The 19,753-nt window shown below is 42.7% G+C and overlaps 1 long non-coding RNA gene across 1 annotated transcript in view; it reads left to right on the top strand.

Moving 5' to 3' along the window:
* Nucleotides 1–19,753, top strand: part of LOC129327302 (uncharacterized) — a 29,252-nt gene extending 9,499 nt beyond the window's left edge. The window contains exons 2-3 of the long non-coding RNA XR_008596801.1: nt 14,037–14,190; nt 18,271–19,753. This is a non-coding gene — a long non-coding RNA (uncharacterized LOC129327302). The remainder of the gene's footprint in view (nt 1–14,036; nt 14,191–18,270) is intronic.

The following is a 19,753-nucleotide window of genomic DNA, read 5'->3' as shown; positions in this document are numbered from 1 at the left end:
GAAATTGTTTGAGCGGGTACGGCGGGAATCCTGACATGACGGGCCAACGGACAGAATGCCCCAAAGTTCGGCGCTTTCGTGAAAAGAACACGCACCCATGGCCCACGTGTTCACGAACGATGAACTGGGTAAATTCGTGGGGAAATTAGGTCTCTTATGCAGACCATGCCTATCTCTACTCATCAAGGATCTGACATCAGCCATGTTTTCATGACCAACTGAGCTTCCTTTGATAAGAGCTCAGTTACCCACAACACAGTGATTTACACCTTAATGAACAAGCAGGTCACTTGGCAATGCTGCCTTAGCTTTCAATAATATAACAACATTTAGTGTTTATAGTACTCTTCCTAAGTGGATAAAATGCTTCATATACATTTTCTTAATTCTTTTAATGACTCCTGTAAGGTAGGCCATGTTTTCATCCCCCTGTAATAAAACAGGAAGTAGAGGAGGTGAAAAGATAGTGGCTTCTGCAGGCAAGGTCATTGCTAAACAGAGATTAGATCATGTATGAACCACAGTACATTTTGCATCTATATAATAGGCTCAGATACAATGCATCATGATGTTTTTAATATAAATCCCTAATCACTTGTTTAAAGAGAGATGATGTGGTGAGTGACGGGAGATGATGTTCTAACACTCTCTCCAGGGGATGAGGCTTGTGCTCAGCTGGTTTCCAAAAAGGTCTGCCTCCCTTGTTATGTTATCAGAACAGCAAGCTGCTAATGACTCTCATCATTTGTGAACCAATCATGACAACAAAACTAATCCTAAACATTTTTTAAACTATAAATTACAGCATTATCAATTACTTCTCTGCAAGCGGTTTGTGCCAAGGGTTCAGCATATGGGGTGGGAGTCAGTTGCTTTGAAATCTTACACTGCCTTTATCTGATAGGGCCATGGAGGGGCAGAATAAAACAGAGTGTTGTTTGGGAAGGATTGCAGTGATAGCAGGGCAAGACAAGATAGAGTGAATTCATCATCAGGGCATTCATGTTGCTAATGTTCCAGTGGCCTATGTCTTGCCAGACGTACGTCTGACCTTTTGTTCTGGTTCCTAAAGGAAGCTGTGCCCAAGCATGCTGGTAGTTCTGCATGCTGATATAGGTTTTTTTATCTGTCCAGTTCTGTAACTGTATGATTAACACCCTCTGCTATGGAAAGAATTCTCTGGCTGATGGAGACACTTTTTCTGCTGGCTCTAAGACAACAACTCAAGTTTCAACAACTCAGGTTTCTCCTGCATAGATTCACTAGTGGAACAAGCAGGCTCGGAATGTTTCATTTGCATGACCTCTTTACCTCTACCATTATCAATATATGCCATTGGCAAGATTGACAGTTGATTTTCTGACTAGGACTATCAACTGAACAAAACATAGGTATTTTTGTGAGAGCACTCCAACTGGTGCAATCACAGAGGTTTGTCTCTGCATCTGTGTATCTAAGGTCACCTGAAGTAACTGGCTGTGCCTAAGGATCCATCAGCATTATGAATCTTCTGTTGCCTTCCTAGGTTCTTTTCCTAGCTTTATGTAAGAGGAAATATTACACATTCATGGATAGTGATCAGACCTGCTTTTGTTATACTTTTTTATACCGAAGCTGACTTTACAGAGGTAATCAAACAAAAATGTACCACTCAAAGTTCACATTTATAGCAGGGAGACTGGATAAAGATGACCAGCAAGATATCTGATTCATTATGATTTCATTTCCTTGTACATTTTTGTAGCATGAGAAGGTGAAGTTAGGTGTTCACCTTTCTTAAAACAGAACCATTTTCAATGAAATAAAACTGCGCTTCATCATACCAGCATCAATTCCTACATGTTACCATTGTGGACAATGCATGCAGGACATTTCAGAACACAAGTGCATTAATGGTAAAGGCACACCAAAGTGATGGTTGTTGGGGGTTTTCCGGGCTGTATTGCCGTGGTCTTGGCATTGTAGTTCCTGACGTTTCGCCAGCAGCTGTGGCTGGCATCTTCAGAGGTGTAGCACCAAAAGACAGAGATCTCTCAGTGTCTCTCAGTGTTTGGACACTGAGAGATCTCTGTCTTTTGGTGCTACACCTCTGAAGATGCCAGCCACAGCTGCTGGCGAAACGTCAGGAACTACAATGCCAAGACCACGGCAATACAGCCCGGAAAACCCCCAACAACCATCGTTCTCCGGCCGTGAAAGCCTTCGACAATACATAGCACACCAAAGTATTTGTAAAATAAAAAGAATTATGATTACCTTCCATAGAATGAAAAAGCCACATTACGCATGAGCAGCATGTTGTAGGATATATTAGCAAGGATTATTAATCCTTGCATTTTGTACATTATAGGAACTCTACATAGGTAGCTCCACCTATAGGATAATGGATTTTGACAAGAACTTGAACAGAACTGAACGGGAAGCAATACATTTGGGACCAAATACAATTGCCAACAACTGTCCAAACTTCTGTATCCATGCCAGTTAAGATTGTTACTTCATTTGATCATTTTAATCCTGTAGTAGGCATCAGACCATGATGAAGTTGCATAAAAACTACTGATATATAAGCTCCCAAATCTTCACCTGTTCACTAAGATGAAGCCAGTTTGGTGGAGTGGTTAAGTGGCAGGACTCTAATCTGATGGGGAGGGCGGTCTACAAATGTAATAAATAAATAAATAAATAATCTGGAGAATCAGGTTTGATTCCCCACTCCTCTACTTGAAGCCAGCTGGGTGACCTGGGGTCAGTCACAGCTTCTAGGCGCTCTCTCAGCCCCACCCACCTCACAGGGTGTTTGTTGTTGTGGGGGTAATAATGACATACTTTGTAAACCACTCTGAGTGGGTGTTAAGTTGTCCTGAAGGGTGGTATATAAATTGAATGTTATTATTATATTATTGTTAAGTTGCTGTGGTGTCCTGGAACAGTAACAGAAATGCTGATTGTTCAGCTGGGAAATATCAGTGATAGAGCATTTACAGGCAATGCTGTTTCCATAAAGGGAATTACAAAGTGGAGATTTTCACATTATTTTAAAGTTTCAAAAATTTTAAAGATTTTAACTGCCATGCAAGCCATTGTTGGTTAGTTGGCAGCACATTTATAGTTTAGAAAAAATAAAGATATGACCAATATGGCATATATATAAGGACAGGTAGTTGTTGTTGTAGGGACACAACTACGATAACAGGAAGACTGGGGTGAGGATGATGAAAGAAATACTGTGCACGAGGCACGGGAACTAAGGGGAAATGGAGGACCCAAGGGACAGAGTTGTCAGTGGATTTGAGAAGGAAAGCTTAAGGGGCATTATAGATAAAGGAAGCATGATGCTGAAGTAAGCAAGGATAGAGTAAGCAGGGAGTTGAAGAAAAACATCACGCAGGGCAGGAGAGATTGAATGCTGTTGGTAGGAAGGGAGGTGGGCAGATGTACAAGAAGGCAGGGGAGAGTTGAAGACCATGGCCCAGGTATGATCAAGGAAGTCATACAAAAATTTTCTTGCACATTGGATTCCTGTATTATAAGCATATTAGCACAAACCAATTAGGACTGGCCAGCTGTTTCCCAGTTGCGTTGTTTGGCCTCCTCAAACTCTCCACACCAGCTATTCAAGCAGCAGCCAGAGCCAGTCTCTTCACACCCTGTGTCACGTTTCCATGGCAGCCTACCTAGGCTGTCACATGGCTGAATTTCTCTCCCTTCCCCTTACACAAAGACCACACAGCTTCTGACCTTGAGTTTCTTACCAATCTCTGTTGGGCACCTTCTCATCTTTAGCTGCAATTCCATTTGGCTTCTGACCAAATAGGAAGTTTCAGGCTAACACTCCCTCTTCCGAGGATTAATGGGATTAATGGGCAGCTAATTTTTTTCCTCTTCTCTCTGTAGCAAGCAAACCAACTGAGCATATGGCCCTGAAAATTCAACATATGTTTGAGGAGCTGCAAGATGGCACAGTGTAATTGTACTGAAGTATTTGGTTTTTATTTTTAGCACAGTTATTTTTTTAAAACCCTGTCTCTCTCTGTTCAGCATTATCTGTGTTGGAGGCTATTTCTGTACAGCATGATCCTCTCCAGTTTTTAATCCTAGGCAGCATTGCAGTGAGTGATAGGGAAGGTAGCAGTTAACAAGGAAGTTAAATCTTCAATAAAGGGCTATTTGCACGGACAGCCCTTCTCATTAATTTCACTGACATTTCTACAAGTTAAGCTCTCTGTGCTTAAGTTGGCACCTCATTAGTTTTTTGTACATGGAAGAAGCGTATTTTCTGGAAAGATGAGAGATGAAGTGGAAACTTTTCAGAAAAACTTGGATATATTTTATGCAATTTTTATCTTATGAAGATAGACTCAGCATAGGTAAATGAAAAAAATAAACCCATTTTCTAAGCTTTGATTAATTTTTATGATTAAATATAATCAGTAGCTTTTTACAGCCTCACACAAACAATCTATGACTCCAGGGGTCTGTTTTGTAAATAGTGGGAGGGGGAGAAGTGGGCAGTAGAAGAGACTTTTCCTACCCAACTCGTGGGAGAGGCTTTTAAAATGCAGATGGAAAAATGGTCATAACACTGGTACAAAGTAACTTTTTGATAAATATGCCACAACAACAGGGGATGATTTAATTCAGGGAGAGGCCATGGTTCAATGGTAGAGCGGGATTACATGCAAAAGGTTCCCAGTTTCAGTCCATTGTATTTCCAACTAAAAGCTCTTGGGTAGCAGAGACAAGGCCCTTCTCTTCCCCAGACCTTGGAGAACGGCTGTCAATCACAGTAGAAAATCCTGTGCTAGATCTGACTTGATACAGCATATGGCTACTTCATTGTTAAAACATACTTTCTAGGCCTAATAATATTGTATTGAATCTCCTTTTTTTCTAACAGAGATGTTGGAACACAAAAGTGAACATGATTCAACAGAAGTATTATGGGGTTTCTTCACTAAATTGTATGAGAAACATACAAAGTTAAATGCTGGATCAGGTGTTTGTCTTTCCTCTTCATTTTTTTAAAATAACATATGAATTTGTTTACACTTTCATCCTTTGCTGACAGTAGCAAAACTTCAGGGAATTTGGGAGGGGAAAATGTCTTTATAACATTACAGGCACTAACCAGTTGGAGCTATACATGACCATTTATTCCCTCGAGAATTCAAGACCTGCAAGGAAAAGATACATCAGGATGCTTGCAAACGAGCTCCATTGATCTTCGAATGTTACATCTGCCTTCACCTCGAGATGTTGTATTTGGTGGTTTCTAGCGGTTTGATCCTTTGCTTCTTTAAAGGATCTGTTTTCTACTCCATACTTCTATTCAGCTTGTCTCTCGGCATGTTAAAATGTTTGAATTCGTGGTGTGGCTTCTCAAACTATTTTTGTTTATTCTCAGTCCTGTTTCTGTAACTGGAGTTCCAACTTCCTAATTACCAATTTTAATGGTAACCTTGCCAATGTTTCAGCATTATTTCCAGAATCTACGGGTAATTTTCCTTCTCCTGGTGCTTCCAGGGGCATTTCCCTCTTCTAATGGCTTTACTACCATAAAAGGAACACATTTAAACTAACAAGTACTTGCAGTGAAACTATGTTATTGTTTCTCTTTACAAAAATACTTTAGTCCCCCAAAATGCTGCTTTCTCAGATACTGACTGTCACTAACCTCCTGCTTCTTATACTTGATGGAGCCTGAAAAGATCTGTAAATACTCCAGAGAGACTAATGGCAATTGTCAGATCACACATGCCTTATATTTCCAGCTATTCTGTGTATGAGAGAAGATACCACTGCTCACCATATCGGTTCTGTTGAATTCCCCTAGGTTAAAATTCCTGCTGATTAATATGGTTTGCATAGGTATTGCTATTAAAAGGAGCCTTTTGGCCAAGCATCTAAGAAAGGGTTTGAAGAAAGAGAGGGTTCTTGTACAGTGTCAGAGCATCTGCTTTGCATGCAAAAGGTCCCAGGTTCAATCCCTTTCATCTCCAGTTAAAGGGTCAGATAGTAGGTGATGTGAAAGACCCCACCTAGCTTTTTGTGAGAGAGAATCTGCAATGCAATTTTCCTCTGGGAAAAAGAGCAGTGGGGAGATTCTCTCTCTCTCTTGCAAAAAGCCACCCTGGATTTCCTGCCTCCTGTTACATCCCCTCCCTCGCCCCCAAGCTCCTGGAGGAAAACCCAAGCCGAGGCTTTTTGCGAGAGAGAATCCCTCCCATTGCTCTTCCCCTGGTGGAGAATTGCATCAAGAGGCTGTTCTTTGTAAGACTACACTACCCAGGGAAACTTACAGGACCCAACACATGAAGAACACATGTCTGGTGTCTTGTGTAGCTCAGCTCTGAGACTCTGGACAGAAGCTGCCACTCAAGGTAGACAGTGCTGATCTTGGTAGAGCAATGGTCTGACTCAATATATAAGGCAGCTTCATTCATGTATTTGTGTGAGTTCATACTAGAGATGGGAAGGAACATGCAGAGGGACAGGGCAGCCTTTGATAACAGAACGTCACTCTTCTCTTGCAGTACATTCACATTTTAAAATCCTTTCACATCTGTGCATGTGTTTTCAGTCCGATGCTTCCAGTCCAATGCTTACACACAAGGCTGCCAAACAAAAATAAGGACTGCTTTGGAGCTGTGGGGTCCTTAATAAGGGGCATTTATTGCATGCCACAGATACATAAGCCCTGTGTTCTATAGAACCAAGATGTTCTGGAAAGAGGGACCTTTTAAAATGAGGGACATCTGGCAGCCTTACTCACATCAAGCAGTTGGAACTCACAATTGGAGGAATTCTGTTTTAGTTGGGAAATGCCTGGTGACCCAGAAGTTTCGGTTCTTTCCCCTCGCTGTGCAGTCTCCTACATGCTCACTGGCAGCTTGACAATCCACCCACAAGGCTCCCACGACCCAACAATGTTGAGAGTCTCACATATACGGTGCCTGCTGTGAACGTGCATTCCAATACAAAGGGAGAGCCTCTGGCTTGGATCTCTTTCAGAATCTGACTTGAGAGCCACAGTCCCTTTTCCCACTGCTATCCTACTCTGCAAAGCAGCAGCCCCAGTAGGAATGTTGCCATCGTAGCTCGTAATGTAAGAGTTCCTCCTTATCCTGTCAATGTTTTCTTAAAAGTATGGCCCATTCACTTCCTAAGCCCATGACGTTTACTCTCAAGACATTTTGCATAGGATTGCAGCCCAAAATTTTCATTCCCTGCACTCCACTCCAAGCACTTACATGGGAAACAATGTTATTAAACATTAATTAAGCTATAAACTAAGTTTTGGATGCCAGGACCTAAATTTCCACATGTTTAATGATGCTTTCTATAGGCATCTTAATCTAGCATGTCTCTGAGCATTTGGGAGTGAACGTTGAGGCACTAGGTGTGTTTAGGAATGCCAACCTCCCAGGTAACTTTTCTATATCAAAAGGTTTGTTTCTGTGCTGTTCTTGGATACACACCACACCGAGACCTTCTGTCCCTTTAATATAGCCCAGGCCAGCCTGATCTTGTCAGATTTCGGAAGCTAAGCCTGGTCAGCCATGGTTAGTAATCAAATAGGAGACCTCCAAAGAGAACCAGGATCATTATGTGGAGGCAGGCAATGGCAAACCACCTCTGTTTGTCTCTTGCCTTGAAAACCCCAACAGGTGTCGCCATGAGTTGGCTATGACTTGATGGCACTTTCAATCATCACCAAAACCTTGGAGGCACTAGCCGCTTCACTCTGTCCTTCTCCTATTCTGCCTAGTGCAGGGCAAAAGTTAAGTCTTGCTTGCTTCAGCAGGCTGGGAAGGAGGGTAACCAAAGCAGCTTTGGGAAACACAAAGCAGCCACACTCACTCTTGATGCTTCCAAGGGCCATCTTCAAGTGGAAATCCGGCAGCACTTGCCACTTTTGTTCTTAGACCTCTTTCACACAAGAAACTTACACAGACAAAATGTTTACTGGAGCAGACAGATCTTCTCAGAGCGGGACCACAAGTGACGCCTGACACAGGTTGGACACTAGTCAGCTTCCCTCAAGTTTTGATGGGAAATGTAGGCATCCTGGTCTTGCAGCTTGACTCTCTGACTGCTGTCCAATGGACTTTTCAACTGTCACTTGTCCAATATTCCGCCAAGCTGCCTACATTTCCCATCAAAACTTGAGGGAAGCTCGCAAGTGTCCAACCTGTGTCAGGCGTCACTTGTGGTCCCGCTCTCAGTGGAGTCCATTGCTGAAGGTGCATATTGAGATGCATACACCCTGGGTGTGCAGGTAGCATTGCATGCGACAGAGCCAGTATTAGGGCCACTTTCATGGGTGCCGAATAGTCTCAGGCACTCAAACTGACCCACTTTGCTTGCCATTTCTGAAAAATGCTTATTTGCTACCACGTCGATACCTCTGACATGTAAAAATATTTAATAATTATTCCATTTTATGAAGGATCTGCCCCCTCTCCTCCCCCTCCCAATGGGATGCAGTATCCTCCCCCATGAGGACAATTCCCCTTAGAGTTGCCAACAACATGGAGGAAATATGTCCTGCTACTTTAACAGTCTTAATGTATGGAAATGATCAAGTGGAGTTTTCATGGCATTGGGTTAAATAACACCACCTGGTAAATAACATTCTATTAAACCTCTATTAAGGGGGCAGGGCATTTTTTCTCCATGTTGTTGTAACCCTATACTCCATGGGCCTTTACATGGCTAAGAGGAAGACTTCCTTGCAACTTCAAGGATCAGTTGGATTTGTTTCTTGGGGGAATGCCCATAGTTTGAGGCCCATGTCCTCTCTGCCCCCCAAAGGCTCAAGGCTTGCCTTCAGCCTACATCACAGTCCTGGTCTGCTGAGGGCCCATGCCTGCATGCTGCTCTCTGTTGCCAAAATTCACTGGCTACTTGCAGCAAACAGTATGCCCAGCTCTCAGCCTACTGCAAGACTGAGGGCCAAGTTAGAAGTGACGAATTACACTTGAATGGCAAGTGAACAAACTCACATGTATTCCTCCCTGTTGCATGGAGCGCAAGTGAACAGGGAGGAATACATGTAAGTCTGTTCACTTGCCATTCAAGTATAATTTGTCACTTCTAGCTTGGCTCTGAGAAGCTCTTTAAACCCCCACCCCCTCCAAATTACAAGATCTTCCTGCCTACCTAGGGGTCTGCACTCTGTTGCTGTCTGTTTTCCTGCCAGCGTGTTTGCACACAGCATACCTACTGTGTACAGAGGGAGTTATTGCTCAATGCAACAGCTACATGGATGTTGGATTGTATTTGTGTCAAGGGAGCCATCTTAGTCAAGGCACCACATATGCTTAAAATACAATGTGGATGTCAGCCAGAGAGCTTGTCAATGAGCACTGACAAGACATGTAACTTGCTGAGACAGAAAAGGTGAAAGGCCTGTGATGGAAAAGAAATACTGTGACTGAACAGCTGGTTTAGAGCAAGCCCTGGAATAAACATGGAAGCTCTTCCACAGTAAGGCTTGTCAATGAGCCAGACTGGATTTATTATAAGGAACATAGAGCTATCAAGCTACTCTTCTTTGTCTTTTTAAGCCACACAAAGGGCTGTCATTTACCCTGGGGAAAATGCCCTGACCCCTTAATAGAGGCTTAATAGGATTTTATTTACCAAGTGATGTTGTTTAAACTAATGCTATGTGTGGAGCCATGTCCTCCACCCAAGAATTCACCACAATATTTCTACAATTGGATGACACTCAAAAGGGACAGAGAGAGAAACAGCCAAATTGCTGGAGGGTAAACTGGTAAACAACAACGGGCGGCCCCGGTACCAATGTGAAACAAAACACAACCAAACCGGGACTCAACAATCTTTGGAGCCGAAATATACTCTAATTTATGTGTTATAAAGTGCGAAAAGTGCAATAAATACAACCATAAATACAAGTTACATTATACAAAATTTTGGAGTGCCATGATACAAAGTCCAAGTATATATACATATATCACAATGTTTCTGTTGTCCGGAGTCGTCAGAAAATTTTTTTAAAGTGCTAGTTGCCAGTTGTCAATACATCAAAGGGAGCCGGTAGGCAGGGAGTTGTGCACCGTACTTATATATTCACAGTCCATAAATATGAATGCAATTAGACGAACGCCGACGGGGGTTTGCTTGCAAATATCATTAACCCGTTTCGTGAGTACTAAGACTCACTTCCTCTTGGGCTTAAGGCGATTCGGACTGATCATACTGTAAGGAAAGGGTTAGTTATAAATATCTAGCAATAATTACAGTAAAATGAAAAATAAAACAAGACAATATCACTTACAGTATGTTACAAGCACAAGGCATACTCTCCTACCACTCCATATGTTCCACGGACATGTGATAAATGAAATGGACCACGAGTTAAAATAATCAAAAAGAGGAGGGGCCAATCGTAACAAGAGGAAGGCTTTCACAGCATTCTCAAAAACTTACAGTAACTTGCCTATCCGTGAATGGGGAAACTACAGAAAGCAGGAAAAGTTAATTTCCGAGTTCAGACCATGAGGTGACAGGGTGTTTAGTCGGAAAATCCATTTAGATTCTAATTGGAGCAGCAATTTAACCATGTCCGTAGCAAAGGGGCGATCAAGTTGCTCTATTACAGAAACCTTAAGATCATTATGTGAGTGTTTCTCTACATGAAAGTGATTAACAAGGGGAGCCTCCCAGACCTGATTTCTGATCCTAGATTGATGTTCTTGGATCCTTATCCTTAAAGGGCGAGTTGTGCTCCCTATATATAATAGGGGGCACGGGCACTGAATACCATATATCACATTTATGGACTTGCAGTTAGAAAATCCATGTGAAAAATGATTAGGTAGTATTTGCTGTGTTTTAACCATAAGGTTGCACACACTACATGAGCCGCATGTAAAATGGCCATTTGGCAGAGTGCCACTTGGTGGATTGCTAGAAAACTCTGATCTCATGACTATGTCCCCAATGGACCGTGTGCGTCTGTAGCCTACCGCTAGCCCTGCTTCACAGCCACGGACACCACTAATAATGTGCCAGTGTTGCTTAATAATTGATATTATATTTGGGGCTAAAGTAGTGTATTCCAGACCCCATTTTATTTTATCATCCATCCTTGGTGGCTTAGATACTAATAAATCTGCCCTATTAGTCGTATCAGCACGTTGTATAGCTCGTTCAATCGTGTGCTGGGGGTATCCCCTCGTTCTAAAATTTTCTTTCAATTTACGGCCGCTGGATTCATAAAAGCAAGGGTTAGTGGAATTCCGCTTCAGCCGTAAAAATTGACCCAGGGGGATGTTGTCCCTTAAACCCCTTGGATGGAAAGACTGATAATGCAAATAAGAGCACCGGTCCGTCTGCTTCCTGAAGGGGCGCACTGCCAGTTTGTTATCTCTTTCTCGGTAAATGGTAACATCTAAATAGTGTAGGCTACTGGTGCTACCAGTCCATGTGAATTCAATATCAGGGTGAAGGGAGTTAAACCATCTCCCTAAATCTTCAGCAACGTCCCTTTTCAGTAGGATTATGATATCATCTATGTATCGCCTGTACAATATAATTAGATCTTTAAAGGGGTTCTTCTCATCATCAAACACCCATTTACTCTCTAAGGCGGACATAAAGATATTCGCGATACTAGGCGCAGCCGCGCATCCCATAGCCACCCCCTTTAGCTGGAAAAAATACTGCTCGTTGAATCTAAAGTAATTCTTCTCCAGAATAATATCTAAGAGGTTCAAGAGAAAGGGGGTGGAGGGCTGCTGTACCTCGCGTAGTAGAAGAGCATCCTGTACTACCACTCTCGCCTCATCATGAGGAATGGAGGTATACAGTGATCTCACATCTAAAGACATGAGATATATAGAGGGCGGGATATCTATGGACTCTACAAGTGAGATTAAGGTAGTAGTGTCCTTTAAATAAGCTGGCGTGTTGGCTACTAGGGGTTGCAGAAAAAAGTCCAGGAAACGCGAAAGGGGTTCCAAAATGGAATTAGAGCCGGAGATGATTGGCCGGCCGGGGGGAGGATGTCCCGATTTGTGAATTTTCGGGAGTGTGTAGAAGACAGGTATTCTTGGACAGGGGTTAATTAACGCGTCCCTAGTCTTCTTATCTATCTCATTATCCCCCAATCCCTCGTCCAAAACAACTTTAATAATGCGTTGGATATGCACTGTTGTAATTTGGAGGGGGTGGGGGTTTAAAGAGCTTCTCAGAGGGTAAACTGGAGGGTAAACTGCTGGAGGGTAAACTGGGACAGGAAGGGATGGGAAGGTCATCTCAAGGAGGGAGGGAGAAAGGAGGTGTTTTAAAATCAGTACACAATGAAGAAGCTTGCTTTTCTATGGCTTCTAACCACAGAGGCTGCGTTTAAGCCTTTACATAGGGATTCCATCTTGCCCATACAGCTGGGACAATGAGCAGCATCCCAACCATTAGAAATAAGGTAATGCTAAACGTTAACTAATGCAACTTCAAGTAAAGCGAGTCTGTCTTTCTTAAACACTGATTAGGGCAAGTAATGAGTTTAGGATAGGTGAAAAGGCTGTGTGTTTTCATCTTTGTACTCTGGCTTGAATGCATGAACAGATCATGTATATTTTCTTTTTATTCCCTTATTAAACTGTCTTCTATTTGAATTCTCTTTGCCTGGTGTCTGAAAACACCTTGTTCAGTCTTGCAGTCTGAAGTATGGTACCAGAGATTGGCAGTGGGTTAGCTTGTGATTCCTTGCACAGGATAGCTTGAAATCATGAATTTGCAGTAGAGCGCCCTTGTGCTAGCTTAGGAGCAGGCAAGCCCAGCAACTAGGTGGAGCTTCTAAATGGTAATGCAGGTACAGAGTGCTAGACATGTGGCTTCATTTAGCAAGAGATACTCGTGTTGTTGTTGGTGGCTGTGGGAGTTCCCTAGTTTCTTTTTGGCACCCCTGGGGAGAGAGAAGGAGTAATGTCACTAAGTGGAGATTTCGGATGGCTACAGCATTTCTGATCTCCCAGGGACCAACAGGGAGGGCTTGTAAGTTCATTCCTTCAAGACATGAAAGTTTCAGCTGTCTGTTTCCACATGTTAATGGGACACATTATTTTTTCTTCCAAGTTGTTGGCAACCCTAGTTGCTAGTAAAGAACAGAAACATCAGCATCATACATGGCTCTGGATCCAGCATATTGCCTTCCTTTCCTGCAGTGCTTTTGACACAGCAACCAGCTCACACTTGCTTGCCATGAATGTACAAATGGAACAACTGAAAAGTATTGAGAGCCAAAGCAGCATTAGGGGGAAAAAACGCCCTGCTGCTTTAATAAAAGGCTTAATGGGATGCTATTTACCAGGTGATGTTACTTAACCCAATGCCATGAAAAGCTTCACCTGCCCATTTCCATGCATTAAGTCTCTATTAAAGGGGTGGGACATTTTTGAATAGGTTGTTGAGAACCGTACATGGTGTAGTGGTTAAAGTCTTGGACTACCATCTCAGAGACCCAGGTTCAAATTCCCATTCTGCCACGGAAGCTCACTTGATGACCTTAGGTCAGTCATTCATTTAGGCTAGTATACCTCACAAATGGAGGAGAAGGATATTGTAGGCCACGTTAGGCCCCTATTGGGGAGAAAAGTGGGATGTTGAATTTTAAACACCAGATTTAAATATTTATACTCTTGTAGTTTCTGTTTGTGTGTTTGCTGCTCTTAATTTTAATTTTTTTAATGAACTGATGTTACCTTTGCTCTCTGTTCTTTCACACTTCTTCCCCTATTCTTCTGGTGACCCTCCCCTTCTGTTCCCTGTTGCTGCCCCTGTGCCTTTAAAAGTGGCATAACAGGCAGAAATTTCACCTGCAAAAGCTTCCTCAGCTACATTGCTGTGTGTCACACTGCTGAAAATGAGGTGGCATCGCTACAAGGGAGCTGTTGGCACAATATTTTTTTCTAGTTTAAAGGTGACAGAGAGAACAAGCCCCAGAAGAATTCTCTTTTTTTATTATTGAAACCTCTAATTATCCTTCCTTCCTCCTTACCCAGGCTCCTGCTTGCAAGTGCTGGCAAACTCAAATCAGCCCCAGTGCCACCTGTTCTTAATCATGCTGGCACTATGACTTGGAGAAGAATAATTAACAGCTGCCACTGCAACCCTCTCAATTAAGATGCTAATCAAAAACATTAAGAGGAAACTGAGGTAAATTCTACAAATGAAAGTTGCTCTGAAGTAAAGGCAGTAAAGGCCTTTTTTGAGTTTTTTTTTAAGTAAAAACAAAGACTAATTATATTAATGTAAGCAAGAAGGCCCTGACTCTCAGCACAGCAGGTATAAGTGGGGCTGGGCAAAAGGCCATCTGAGGCAGTTCAGCAATCTGAGCAGTTTGCCTTGTGTTGCTATTTTTTCTTATCAAAACTATGATGCCTACGTAATAGATAGAAATCCAAAGGTCCAGCTTTCCCCTATATGGGAATGTAGTTAAGTAGAAAGCTACACCTATTAAATGTTCGCCTCAAGATCATCAAGTCTGACTTGGGAAATTCCTGGAGATTTGGGGGTAAAGTTAGGGAAGAAGGAGCTCAGACTAGGTCTAAAACACAAACAGCAGGTATTAAATGGGCATTAGACTATACTAGGCATGGGTACGAATGGGAAAAAAAACTGAACAAGCTGTTTGTGGTTCGTTGCTGCCCACGAACAACGAACATTGACGAACACGATGCTGTCACGAACATGTTTGTTGTTTGTGGGAGCCTGCAGCCCCCACCCCACTTAGCCCCCTCCCCTCTAATCCACATACCTAGCCCTTTAAAGATCCCTTTAAACTATCAGATGGCAGCAGGGGGGGATTACCCACACACACACACACACACAAGATTGCATACAAGCACACAAGATGCCTAGGAAAAGTAGTGGTGAAGGTGGAATAGATTTGAGGGATTGCAGGGTGATAATTACCTATCTGGGGAATGGAGAGGTTCATGGAGGAAGAACTTCAAATGTCCAGCGATCTCGGCAGAGACAGAGAGACTTAGGGATGGTGACCCCAAAGGAGCAGTACTTTGGATCCAATAAGCATGCACACTTTGAATAAGGCAAGGGTCCCTACTCTTATAGGCAGGAGAGCCCTCCCAACTGTTGGAACAAAGACCTCAATGGTCAGTTCCTGGGAGTAACAAAAGTTTACTTTGGCCATTTCCACACACGTTGAATAATGCACTTTCAATGCACTTTCATAATCCTTTAGAAGTGGATTTTTTGTTCCACACATGGAAAATCAGTTTCAAATCTTCACTAAAGAGTATTGAAAGTGGATTATCCAACATGTGTGGAAGCAGCCCTTGATTGCTTGCTGCTGGAGTGGGACAAAAGAGTAAGGTTTTGCTCTCCTGTTGAATCATAAAGGAATGTTTGCAAATTGATGTCCCTGGAGCTGAGTTGATGAATTTAGTTGGGGAATGTACCTTTTTCCAGGAATGAATTACAAAAACCTATGGGTGCTAATTGATTTCTCCTCAATCTTGGGCTGGGGATCTCATCATGGAAGGAGGGAAAGGCATGTGCTAAGTGGGATGACACTGCAAGACCTTTCTTGCTCTGGCTCCACCAGGAGCTGAGAGGAAAGTAAACTAATCACCTCTGGTCACTCTGCATTTACATTTGGCATTCCATTCATGCCTGGATCTCCCGGGCAGGGACTCCGCAACTGCTAGCTGGAACTCCCCTGTTTGCAAATCAAACTGCATTTAATCCAGGAGCCTTGTGATTTTTATATCACAGGTAGCTATTAAATAGCTATTAAATATGGTGGAGGATGGGCCGACTGCTTACAACTTTAAGTCTTCATTCCAGCGTCCCTGCAAGAGAAGAGAAATTATTTTTGTGTTGGACTAATGGCCATATATATGCATCTATGAATGTGTTTTCATATTTGTGATACTAGCTGTATTTATTGTATTTACTATATTCATTGAATGCATTGGAGTAGAATGTACATGTATATTGTAGTAGTTGCTATTTATATATAAGATTTCATTGGTATTTATATGTAAGAGATATTTATTCACTATATGCACTTGTCACTTTATAAAGACATGTATACATGATTTATTATCATATTCTTATAACGAGATATTTCTCTGGTGGGTGGGGTTTTCCCTGTTGGTTTTAAGGTCTTCCACTTTGGTAAATCTCTCAGCATCCCCTCACTGGTCCTTCCTGCTGCCACTCAGTTGGATGATGGTGGTGGGGATGGTGGGGGAAATCAGGGCAATTGACAGCATCCTAGTGTAATTACATCACTTCTGGCACAACCTGGAAGTGATGTCATTGTGTTGGGCTAAGCTCTAGCATTTGCCCCAAAGTCTATGGTTAAACCATAGAGTTTGGTCAAATGCTAAAGTGTCACTGGCAATGTTATGATGCGGCCAAGCCCTCTCCCCAGGACAGTGAATCTCCTTACCACGGGGTAACCTTGAATCGGTCACTGTCTCACAGCTTAACCATCTTCACAGAATTGTTGTGAGGATAAAATGGAGGGTCAGCATTATGCTGCCTTGTGCTCCTGGAGGAAATATGGGACGAAATGAAATAAATCCAGGGTAAATAATACTAGAGACTGTGTTGAATGTAATCTCTAGCAAAGTGCCAAAGAATGATCCAAGGGCAAGCCTGTTAGTTGCATTCCAGCGGGGAATTCTGTCCCGTGAATGATTTTCCTATTGCTGGTTCTGGAAAAGAGCAAAGGACTCTGACAACTCAGCCTCTCCAGCAGAAATCCTGCTTAAGCTTCTCCCTTCTTTCTGATGCTTTTTGCACCAGGAGTTGCCCACATTCTTAATGACTAGAATCCTGTTAACAAATGGAAAGTAAAGATTGTTAGGATGCTGGCACCTAATGTGAATCCTGTGCTTGTGCAATGCAGTTGCTGAATACACATCCCTATGGATCATTCTCCTCTCCTTTATTTTTAAATCAGCCCCAAAGTTTTGGGCACCAGTCCTCCATCTTGACACTCTCAAAGGTTCTGACTGTAGAGGACAGCAGATTGCTGCCAATTTGCTACACATATGGTAGACCAAGTAAATAGCGCAAATGCTTCAGGTGAGCTCTGATTTCAAAGGATAGTGGCAGGATCCACATCATATCAAACACACTTGCACACAGCTGATAAACCCACCAATTTGCTCCCCTCTTCCTAAACAGTGGGAAATTCTGGGCAGCTTCTGTAGGAGTGGATTCATCCAGAGGAAAGTGCTAGAGTCACATGGTGTGTCTGTGGAAAAATATTTGTTTGCAGATTGATAGACATGAGAAGAAATGTCTGGGAAGCAACCCATGTTCTGCTAATGCCAAAGCAGAATTGGTGCCGGTCCAGAGTTTGCAAGAAGCTTAGAGCATAACAAACTGATTTTGCCAATGTTGCATGGCCCATGTGGCTGGCTGACCAAACAGATTGACAGGTCTCCCCCCCTTCAATTAAGCATTCACAAGGGGTATCTCTTGCTGCCTCCAAAAGCAGCAGCCCTGTGTTCACTTCTCTCCTCTCTCCATAACATGTAGGCTGTTTTCCTGCATCTCTCTGTCCCTGAAAGGCAACCAATGATCTGGAGCTGAGGTAGGGAAATGTATTATGTGATGGTATGACCTGGCTTAATGTTACAGGCAGAGTGGAGAGAACTTGACACGTGGCTGCCACTTTAAATGGCAGTCCTGTATCAAGTGTCATATCTAGGTTTACCTTTGAAGGTAACCATTCAAGCTATTAGTTCTACTTTGTTCAGCTGAGCCTCCACTATTGATCATGGAATTAGCCTGGATATAACACCAACATGGAAACGCTCCTTAGCCAATGTTATACTGTGTATATTTACTAAACATGCAACAGAATAGTTGGATCGTTGGCTGGTTGTGGGCAACAGTTCCCTCTTTCAGAGCTGTTTACATTACCACTGACCACGATCAGTGTCACTGGGTTTGATGTATTGACCTCATCAGGTTTCTGTGTTATTCAGAGACTGAAATTTGGCTGCGTTCACGATCCCCAACTGTGGTCGCTCATTAACCTCCATGAGTCTACATGTAAGACACTCTGGCTAAGCTGTTGGGAACAAATCTAGTTCCCTTGCCAGGGTGTTATGGCTTTGACCGGCAAATTAGGCCTATCGGCTGAAATACAAAATGAAACAGCTTCATATGGCATGGCTTCTCTTGCAAACAAAAGTAAATGACTCATCAGTGTTTCTCTCCATGCTCCCCATCCTCAAATCTTTACAACAGATGCTCAGGAGGAGAAACCAAAAGCTGCAAGGAAAAAAATCTAAGGCAAAATCCAGCAACGTTAAGTCTTGGACGCCCAATGAAGGGATCCCATCTGTTTGCTTTGCTCAGTGCTGTACGCGCCTCGAATTGGGATTTAAAGGAACTGCTTCACAACCGCGTTTAAAACTTGACTGTGTGGGGAATTTTGGAAAGGGCCCAGCTTCCTGCTGTAGCGCCCTGAAGTATTAACTTTCTCAGAACTGCAAATTGAAGCAGGAAGTGCTAGATCTGATATTTCCATAATGACTGGATGACGACAAAAGGAGAGCTTAAATTCATCTGATGCAAATCTGCAATGTGTTAAAAGCGCTGAGCCCTTTTGTAATTAGAGCCAAGTGTGCATGTGAGCATGTGCTGTTGCAATGATGTTGACCACAATGTAAACGTGCAGGCTGGCCCATGCTCCCACTAAACCAAATAAAGCCCCCTGAAGGGGAAAGATGCCAAAGCAGACAAGAAACAGAACACAGTGGAAGCAGCCTGGTTCAAACTGCCCAGCAGGACCAAAAAACATGTCCCTGACTCCTTACAAGTCTGAGAGCAATTAATGGGGACAAAGCTGCCTCTTCCTGGAAGGCTGAGATAAATATGTTCCTAAGAGGAACACTTATTCTTTGCCCAGAGGTTATGGGAGGAGGCCCTGTGCTGGTCTGCAAGCCCATTACCATGATATGGAGTTGAATCCTGCCTAGACTTCTGTGGGCACAAGGAAGGGAGGTATTTTCACCAATATCTATCCTCTGGTGGCAGTCTCAGCCTCACAAATGCTGCTCGGGCGGGGGTGAGGGTGGGTACCCAGGTTTCAGTGTCCCCTCTAGTCAGATTCAAATTCTAATTTCTTTTCATACTATTTCAGAAATAAAAGTATATTTTTCTTTTATAACTCCTGAGACTGCATGCAGGGGATAAGATTTCTGCTGTTAGCAACTGAGGCAAAAAAGGGACCAGTTGATACCACAGCCAAGTTCACCTATAATAACAATTAATTGTATGCTGATGGACCTAATACAAGCAGTGATTTCTCATGTGTTTACAATAAGCAGTTCACAATTGCTTAGTAACTTTGAGAAACTGTTTAATTACATTGGGTATTGAATGCAAGAATTCAGAGCTTTGTCTCAGAAGATAATAGTATAATAGCATTATTCATTTGCCAGATACATTCAGTCAGAAAGGAATTCTCAAAAGGTAACATTCTCAAGACAATGGCTTACACATGCACAAATGTGGCATAAGCTGGCTTTGCACTAAAAAGGTGATATGCATACTGAAATTTCTAACTGCAACGTATACTACGAACCAATCATATTGTAATTAAGTACATTGATATTGTGATGTCAAAAACGCTATAAAAATACTGCTGCTCAAGGGAGGAGCCAGAGGGAAACAATTTGGGGGGCTTCTAAGGCCTGGTTTCCCTCCCACTGTTGCAACAATGAAA

This window comes from Eublepharis macularius, chromosome 4 (assembly GCF_028583425.1).
Source record: "Eublepharis macularius isolate TG4126 chromosome 4, MPM_Emac_v1.0, whole genome shotgun sequence".
Lineage (NCBI taxonomy): Eukaryota > Metazoa > Chordata > Lepidosauria > Squamata > Eublepharidae > Eublepharis > Eublepharis macularius.
The sequence above is the reverse complement of the archived record's forward strand: the minus strand, read 5'-3'. Positions and strand labels throughout refer to the sequence as shown.